Source organism: Primulina tabacum, chromosome 6 (genome assembly GCF_025594145.1).
Source record: "Primulina tabacum isolate GXHZ01 chromosome 6, ASM2559414v2, whole genome shotgun sequence".
In the NCBI taxonomy this organism is placed as follows: domain Eukaryota; kingdom Viridiplantae; phylum Streptophyta; class Magnoliopsida; order Lamiales; family Gesneriaceae; genus Primulina; species Primulina tabacum.
The window spans coordinates 37829553-37839369 of NC_134555.1; the positions used below are offsets into that span (position 1 = coordinate 37829553).

The 9817-nt window shown below is 35.3% G+C and overlaps 1 long non-coding RNA gene across 2 annotated transcripts; it reads left to right on the top strand.

Annotated features, from left to right (window-relative positions):
* The first annotated feature begins 1967 nt into the window (after positions 1–1967).
* LOC142549366 (uncharacterized) lies at positions 1968–3537 on the top strand. Of its 2 annotated transcripts, XR_012821201.1 has the most exons (3): positions 1968–2329; positions 2787–2953; positions 3029–3537. It is a non-coding gene; the product is annotated as an uncharacterized LOC142549366 (long non-coding RNA). The 2 variants fall into 2 exon arrangements; XR_012821200.1 differs by lacking the exon at positions 1968–2329 and having other exon boundaries at positions 2336–2953.
* Positions 3538–9817: the final 6280 nt, after the last annotated feature.

Sequence of the window (9817 nt, forward strand, 5' to 3'; positions counted from 1 at the left end):
AGATTTTCAAAATTCTGCATTGCTACAGACAATTTGTTCTCCTTCGTCTGCTCATTTCCTTCACAGATTTGGATAAATTTTTCCCAAATCTCTTTTGCAGTAGAACACATTTTGATCTTACTGAATGTACTTTTGTCGAGAATTTTGTAAAGAATGTCATTCGCAACATTATCAAGATTGTCTTTCTTCTTATCTTCGTCAGTCCATTCACTCCTTGGTTTTTCAACCATTTGTTGCGCCCCATCAGTAACAGCAACAGCTGTATTTGGCTTTAAGATTTTCAGGGGACCATCTGTGATGACATACCACATGTCATCATCTTGAGCTGCAAGATGGGCTTGCACCCTAATCTTCCAGTCGTCTAAGTCTTCCTTTGAAAACATGGGTACTTTGCTGAAGTGTGCCATATCTGTTGTAAATTTTCAGAGCAAGAAAAAATCTGCTCTGATACCACTTGTTGGGGATCGATATAGAGTTTAGAGGATGGTGGTGAATAAAATCTTTCCTTTATTGATAGTTTTTGCAAAGGGTGCTAGAATCCTGTTAGAGATTGTAGCTAATCTTGTTCGAATGTAGTCCACTAGATCACAATAATAAGTGCGAAAAAAATCCAATGGAGTAAGGTGAAAATAGTAAAACAGAAGGCAGTAGACAATGGTTGTTTATGGAAGTTCGAAGATGAAGTCTTCTACGTCTCCCCTTTTTCTGTTTTCAGAAGTTATCACTAAAAGACTTTGGATTTTACAATACACACTTGTACACACTCACTTCAGCAGGACTTATCCTTTGCCTACTGAAACTCTTAGTATCTCGACACAAGTTAATTCAATACAACAAAATTCTAGAAAATACTCTTTTCCAGATTACAAACTCTTCTCAAAGATATAGTAAATTGTTTAGCTTGAAGAGGTGAAGAAACAACAGTACAAAGTGATCTCAAAAGATCAGATGTATATTATGAAGTGTGTACTGCTTTTCTATAAGTTGAGCTAGAAGATAACGATTGGTTCGTGGTTGCTCAAAATAATGTTGGGTAGATAATATATTCCTTGAAAAATAATCAGCGTCTCTTCTATATATGGGTTTGATCCATATATATAGATAACTTGAATCCAACGTCTATAATAAAAAACAGCTCATTTGACTTCTGATCGAAACAGCTTTATTTCCTAAAAAAGATCCTGCATAAAGCTTTCAGAATAATCAGTATTTTCTTTATACCAAAAATGGTAAGACGTATTAAATGACTTCGTACAACATTAATGGTGCAATTAATACTAGTACTAGATAAAGTAACGGTAATATTTAAGATAGAAGGCTGTTAAGTACTGAACTACTGTAAGACAAGTTCTGCTTATAAAACTAAGTTCTGCTTCTGTTTTTCTAGACAATTGAGTACTATCAAAGGTACTGCTTTTGTTAAAGCGACACGATAGCTTCTGCTTTTATATTTTCATCTGGTTATTGCTATCCCTACTGGTTTTGATTCTTATCACCACAATTAAATTAAGTCTATCATAAGGTATCCATGAACAAAATCAAATTTAATCATGTTGTTATTAACTTGAGCAACATTTTGAAAAAGAAAATTGGAGATAACATGAAATTGAAGAAATTATGCTAATGAAAATTGAAATAAGCGAACGAATAATCGAGAAAATTTGCATAAGTTTTTTGATGTTGTTTGTTGATGAATTTGTCGGAGAATTTTCCCTGATGACTCTTGTTTGTTTTTGTTCCATTCTTCCCAGTGATTTAGCCGTCTTCCACGATCTTCTATCATGATCGTGGGTCAACTTCCTTAGTCGTACGCCTTCTCGAACCAACTACAACTCTAGTGGACTTTGACAACATTTGGGTTTTTACATCTGATGGAATTTTGTTGTTGATGGGATTTTTCCCATAATTTGGGTCAAACAAATGCTCCTGTGGCCAACAACCTAATTTGGCTATATTTAAGCCTGTTACGGTCATCCTGCCTCCACTGATCCACACAAATGAGGTCCAAAGTCCAATTTTCCAAGATGTAGGAAGAAATGACTTAATCTCCAGTTTTCTCCTTTTCTCCTACACATCCATTTGTAGAATCAAATTCACACGACTCTTTATCTAATCATACTCTTCTTTCAAACCTTTCAAGCTCCAAGTTTCTTCTTCACGTCCAAAGTTGTATTATTCTTCTCGCACTTTTGTCTTTTTTTCGATTCATTGTTTCATTCCTCTGTCCTCTAGCAAGCAGTCGTGATACCACTTCTCTTGCCATAACCCGCAACATTTCGATCATTGGGTCTACCTCTCCCATGTCTAGCCATAGAACTTCAGGGAACAAGTAAACTCATTCTCCTTCTTATTTTTGCATAGCATATATAAATTTTAAAATTTCATATATCTTTATCCACTTGTTTGTAAGGTGTTTGGTTGATTGTCTAAGATATAAATGGGCTTGAATATTCAATACTTGATGATTCAAAGTTTGGCCAAAGATATTTGGTTAAATCATTGGCTTCTTGTTTGATCATGCTCGTGCTTCTAGGTCCCCGCATATGTAAACAAAAATTCCAAATTTTCAAGATAAGCTTCACATTTGAGATTTCGATCTTCCCCGATCTTTGCTGACAATTCTCTGTAATCCTTGTACCCTGTGCTTTTTGTTTTTTCTGGAGATCTTGTCTACATTTATTTTCATGTACATTCGTTCAAGTATACAAGGTGTCTAATTGGCTTGATCTCGGTTTCACTTCAAAGAGAACCAACATCTTGTTTGTTTGATGTGGCTTGTTTAATAGCCATTACTTGGCTGTCATCTAAGGAGGGCCTCTTCACCACATTAATCAAGTGTATTGATTTATTTTGCTTTACTTGCTGGAATGGTTAGTGATCCTCCGTCTCCCAGTGCAAACCCTTTGAGCCAACTCTGATCTTCCTTGGTCTGCCATACCACCTTTGTTCCAAGGTACGCCTTCTACCTTGTCTTGCTATAAAAACCAAATCAACGATTCTTTATAAAAAAATTTGTTCACACTTGCAGGCCTTCAACGATTCTGTTGAAGATTCCGAAATAGTGATGGTTTCAATCCAAGTTTTTATCTTTCCTACAGTCATATTCTTTTATCCTCTGAAACTCTCAACCTACTGTTCCCTCTATTCCAGCTTTCAAATATTCTAGCTCCACGTTCTCAGAAGCATTCATACAACTTGGAAATTTCAAGACAGAAAGAAAGGCTGGATGACATGATTTCTGAGAGGAAGGTCACCTCGTCTCTGACAGCCTCAAAAAAAATATTAAGTGCCTCGGTGATAACAAGTGAACCAAAAGCAAGTATATCAACAAAGAAAGGCACACTAAAGGAGGTTGAACAAGTCTGAGCAGATTGTCTTTCCAAATGGAAGATTTGCAGAACCTTGATCTTTCTTGAACACTTGTTTTTGTTGCCCTTGCGCAATTTAGAATGATTTTCATTTTTCTTTTATTGACATGATCTACGTTGGCATTTTTCACTTTACGTTATAGACTATAGCTTGATATTTTGATTTCCACTGCTTTTGCATTTTTGTTGATGACAAACGGTTTGACTGACCTCTTCAGATTTGTAAACTTACGAAAAGCCAAACTTTGTTCTGCAAAACATGTTGTTGTTACCATATCTACTACTTGGGCTTTATTTAAAAGTATTTATATTTTTGGCATGTTACATTTACAGAGGAAAATCTGTCCAAATTTTCTCAAAATGGCTAACAAACCCGTTTTCTTGAACATTGTACATAAATGTTGACAACAACGAAATTTTCTACAAAACAAGCCATTTATTTCTCACCAAAACAAGAGTCACCACATCATTTTAACAAGACTAATTGATATTTCAAGGCACACAGCAACCAAAGCTCACTTTACCACTAATTTGGCCAAAATAACCAACAAATCCACAAATACACTCCCCAAAGATACAACAACTACAGAAAAAGTTCAAGAACAACTATTTTTATTTATTCACAAGTGTTCAACTACTATTTACAAGCATGCTTTGTAGGGGATGCCTTATAAGTATATCTCCATACTGTGACATAATTTCTTCATACACCATTCACTTTATAAACTAAAGATGACAAAATTAATGAAAGTGGTTATACAACCTACTTCAGACAATATGGATTAACCATAGAACATCTCGTATTTTATTAATAATTCAACTTCAAGAACTTTCTTCCTTTTGTACTCACACCCACCTACTTAGATAAAAATGTTTCAAGTATTTTCCGTTAATACACCTTCTGTGTGGCTCGTTACTCCAATTACTCACAACAAACACAATATCAAAACAATTAGCCCGACAATTTAAAGCTATAATTTGGCCAAATTAATCTCTATACAAGAAAAGAGACTTAACAACCTACTTTCTAATAGAGTTTCAGTACTCAAAACCAATTTACCTACAAATTAATATAATGCACTTTCCCAAAAATTTCAATTTAATTGGACTAACATCTCTCCAGCATAAACAACACATCAAATCAAAACACGGATACATCATGAGGTAGGTAATAAACCATAGTTGTTGATGTGTTGTCGTTGTGCACCAAACTTAAATTCCTACTTCCAAATACAATTAGTGTAATGGTGAGTAGTCGAATCCACATGGAACGAGGTATTTATTTCTTTTGAGGAAAAATAAATAAAAAGAGAGGATTTTGGGATAGGAACTAAATAGAACACTAAGATTAAAATTATCACGTTGGGAGAAATAATAAATTTAAAATGAGAAATTAATCAATCAAAGTTAATGTAATAAAATGAAGAATTCAATATTATTAGATTTTGATTCAATGGGGTTCCACTATTCAATTATATAACCGGTGATCGACTAGAATATTATTTATTCATGCAGTTCCAAACAAGTAACTTTAAATTTATAGCGATAATTGCTAAAATCCTTGTATTTTCCTAATTTAATTGACCAAACTTGGCACATATGATGCAAAAGAAATTTTTTTGAACCTAATGGCTTTATCATTTTGTTTATGCACATAATCCATCACAAGGTGTTAACAAATACATGTATAACAATAAAAGTTCTAGAAAAAATCAACAATGCACGACCAACATATAATCAAAGAAAACAGAACATGAAAAAATGATTGCTCATATGCTCAAAGCACATCCAATAAAAATGGCATATGTGCTAGATCACATACACTTTTCCTTTCAACTAATTATCAAGAGTAACTACCTATAATGCAATAGTGAGAAAACAAAACCAGTTACACACAAAGAAATCATCATTGTTTCATATACTCGTAATCAGAAGTATTCAGGATTCAAACGAGAGAGGTAAAAAAATGATATAGATATTTTTTGGACCCCAAAAAAATTCAACTCTCTTCTTTTTCTTTTTCCAGTTTTTTTAGACAAAAATCCAGAAAAAATGAAAATTAGAAATCGAAAATAGAAATAAAGTTATATATCACATCCATACATAAATCAGACATTGTTCTTAATGTAAGCTAAAATGTAAGAAGGGATAAAAATTTAAAAAAATCAGTAAAAGTAAAATAAAATAAACTAACTCCCCTTGGATTGCCTACCAAGCAGCGTCTCTTTTTTTTATTGTCTTTGGCTCGAATTCATTCTTTTTTGTTGCTCATGGTGGTTCATAAATGATTATTTTATCTACTTTATGTCACTTGAGTATTTTCATAACAAATTTAGTCTATGTTTGTTTTCTTTGAATTTCTTGAAAATCTTTATCCCTTGAATATTTCCTCATTTTTCCAGCAGTACATGCTTGGGTCGGTCTGGGGGAAGTTTTCGCTCAATTTTAGATGATTATGAATCAGAGGGAAAAAAATAGCATTAGAAATTTCAACATGTCTTTCAACAATTTACTCTAAATCATTTTTATCAAAAAATTTTGAATTATTTTGTGACAAGTGATTTCAAGAGTTTAATTGTATTTTCACCAAGAGGATAGATATTTCATGATATCATAAATATTAAACTTAGCAATCTCACCATCAAATGTCATAATATGAGTACCAGTATTAACATCTATGACAGACTTCGAAGTTTTCAAAAATTGTCTTGCGTTGTTGAGCTTTCCATTTTGTATGAATGGAAACTAGACAATAAAATATTAAGTGGATGGTGTAAGTATGGAATTGTTAGACTTAATTTTGTTGTGGAGATGCTAGTACAAAACCAGTAGATGCTGGCTTAAGTATAAAACCAGTAGATATAAATAAGCAGAAAACCAGAAGCACTTGTACCGCGCTAAAACCAGTAGCAACACTTATCAAGTACTGCTTAATCTACTTAACAAAGTGACTTCTTAGCTAAACCCAGAACTAGAAGGAATACATAACTCGAAATTAACACTAGCAGAATTTTGTGTATCTCAAGTCTGTAAATATTACCGTTGATTTATTAACGTGATACTAGCATTTATTGTTTCATTAAATGCCATTAAATGCTGTACGGGAACATTTAAGACGGCTTACCATTTTTGGTATGAACTGAGACTAATTGCTTTAATGTATTCTACAGGGTCCATTTTCAGCAATAAAACTGAACCACTGAAAAGTCAAAAGAGCCGTTCAGATTTTAGAAAGTTGGATGAAGCCTATATATGGAGACGAAGGACTTTTCAAGAAAAGTAGTGAACGAATCTCAATCAGAAAAATATCATTCGAGCATCGCTAGAACTTTCAGCTATCTAAAAAAGCTCAACACTGAAAGAGCAGCACACGCTTCATTGCATACATTTGATCACTTGAGATCATATTGTGCTAGTTATTTTCATTATCTCTTCTTAAGCTATTCACTTCATTATCTCATTAATAGAAGAATCTGTAACTGGAAAAGAGTCCTTTCCAGAACTTAAGATCATTCAAGTAGTTGAGTTGTAAAACTAAGAGTTTCAGTAGGCGAAGGGTAAGTCCTGTTGAAGTGGGTGTGTACAACTGCTGTACTGTATTCACCAAAGTCTTTTAGTGATACCTTCTGGAAACAGAAGAAGGGGAGACGTAGAAGATTCATCTTCGAACTTCCAGAAACAAACCCTGTGCCATCTACTGTTTTTCTGTTTCATTATTTTTCACCCACTAACCAACAGATCGTTTCCGCACTTTATCTTGTGATCTGCTGGTCTTTAAACTTGAACAAAAATCTGCTAGTATCTTTGACAGGATTCTAGTACATCATTCTCGAAAATCGATTAAGTTTGCCGTTGATTTTATTCAACCCCCCCTTCTAAACTCAACCCGATCCTCAACAAGTGGTATCAGAGCGGGTTATTCTTGTTCTGAAAAATATTTAACAGACATGGCTCATTTCAGCAAAATTCCAATGTTCTCAAAAGAAGACTTTGATGACTGGAAAATCAGAATGCAAGCTCATCTTGCGGCTCAAGATGATGACATGTGGTATGTCATCACAAATGGTCCATTAAAGATCTTAAAGCCAAATCCAGCTGTTACTATCACCGAAGGTGCACCTCAGATGCTGGAAAAACCAAGATATGAATGGACAAGTGAGGACAAGAAGAAAGCCAATCTTGACAACGTTGCAAAGGACATTCTGTACAAGACACTCGACAAAAATACCTTCAGCAAAATCAAAATGTGCCCTACTGCCAAGGAAATCTGGGAAAAATTGATTCAGATCTGTGAAGGAAACGAAGAAACTAAGGAAAACAAATTGTCTGTAGCCATGCAGAAATTTGAGAATATGAAGATGAAGGCTGGAGAAACTATGAATGAATTTGATGAACGCTTCAGCAGTCTTGTCAATGAACTCTCAGCCCTTGGGAAAGATTTTGGCAACAGAGAAATTGCATTAAAGGTAATGAGAGCCCTACCCAGAGAGTGGGACGTCAAAACGATGGCAATGAGAGCTTCCAGGGATCTAAACAAGTTAGAACGGCATGACTTGTTCTCAGATCTGAAGGCATATGAGTTTGAACTTGAAGTTCGAAGTGGAGAAGAGCCCTTAGCAATTCCACCAACTAAAGCTCTCGCAGCTACTGTTAACTCTACTGCTACAGTTGCCTCAAGTTCATCTTCTGCTACCGCTATAGAGAGCACTTCTGAGAGAAGCGCTGAACAGATAAGCAATGACGCAATGTCATTATTTGTTAAGAAGTTTTCCAGATTCAGGAGAAAGAATCACAGCAAAGTCCCAACCGCAATTTCAAAAAGGAATCACCATATGGTGATATGGCATGTTTTAACTGCGGAAAAGTTGGACACTTCATTGCTGACTGTCCAAAACCAAAGAAAGATGACCGGAAGAAGAAGAGTGTCAAACGAAATGATAAAAAGACCAGAAGAGACAGGAAGGCAATGATTGCAGAAGAAAGTAAGTCCAAATGGGCAGACTCAAGTTCCGAATCTTCTGGTTCTGAAAGCCATTCAAGTGACAGTGATGAAGATGAGATCAAATGTCTGATGGCAAATACTGAATCAACCTCGACATCCGGAGAGGTACAGGTGAAGAAAGCCAAGATCAGTAGCTCAACATGGTATTTGGACAGTGGATGTTCCAGACATATGACTGGACAGAAGAGTCTACTATCAGAAATAGTGAGTTGTACTGGACCAGAGATAACCTTTGGGGACAACTCCAAAGTAACAGGTTAGACAGGGTTCATCTGGAACTAGATAGTGAAGATGATGCAGAAGCAAGCATCAAGGATGTTCAAAATCCAGAACCAGACACTCATATTCCAGAACCAGCAGCTGACATTCCAAAACCAGCAGCTGACACTCCAGAACCAGCAGCTGATATTCCAAAACAATCTACTGCTTTATATAAAGATAATCTAAATCCTTTTGTCTGGAGAAAATCTCATCCTCCTTCTTTGGTGATTGGAAATCCAGCAGCTCCGCTAAGGACCAGAAGACAGATGATGAATGAATACATGCATGCTGCTTTTATTTCTCAAGATGAACCAAAGAAGATTGAAGAAGCTCTTCTGGATCCCAATTGGATAGAAGCTATGCAAGAAGAGCTGAATCAATTTGAGAGGAATAAAGTTTGGTTTCTAGTACCTAGACCATCTCACCAAGCTGTCATTGGAACCCGGTGGGTATTCAGAAACAAACTAAATGAAGAAGGAATATTTATCAGAAACAAAGCAAGATTGGTAGCACAAGGATTCAGACAAGAAGAAGGAATAGACTATGATGAAACTTTTGCACCAGTAGCTAGGCTCGAAGCTATCGGAATATTTTTAGCCTTTGCTGCTTTCAAAAATTTCAAAGTGTATCAGATGGATGTGAAGATTGCGTTCCTCAATGGTCTACTACAAGAGGAAGTCTATGTTGAACAGCCTCCAGGTTTTTCTGATCACCTATTACCGAATCATGTTTTTAAATTACACAAAACATTGTATGGTCTGAAACAAGCACCTAGGGCTTGGTACGACACACTTTCACAATTCCTTATTAACCATGATTTCACTGTTGGTACCGTGGACAAGACTTTGTTTACCCTAGTAAAAAATAAACACATATTATTAGTTCAAATTTATGTTGATGATATTATATTTGGGTCAATTAACCCAAGTTATGTGCAAAGTTTGCTAAGTTAATGCAGGAACAGTTCGAGATGAGCATGATGGGAGAATTAACATTTTTCTTAGGACTTCAAATTAAGCAACTTGATACTGGAATCTTCATCAATCAAGCTAAGTATACAAAGGAAATTCTGAAAAAGTTTGGGATGGAAGCATGCTCTGCTGCTTCCACTCCTATGAGCTCGTCTACCAAACTTGATAAAGATGAAGGGGGAACTCCAGTAGAGGTAACTCAGTATCGTGGTCTT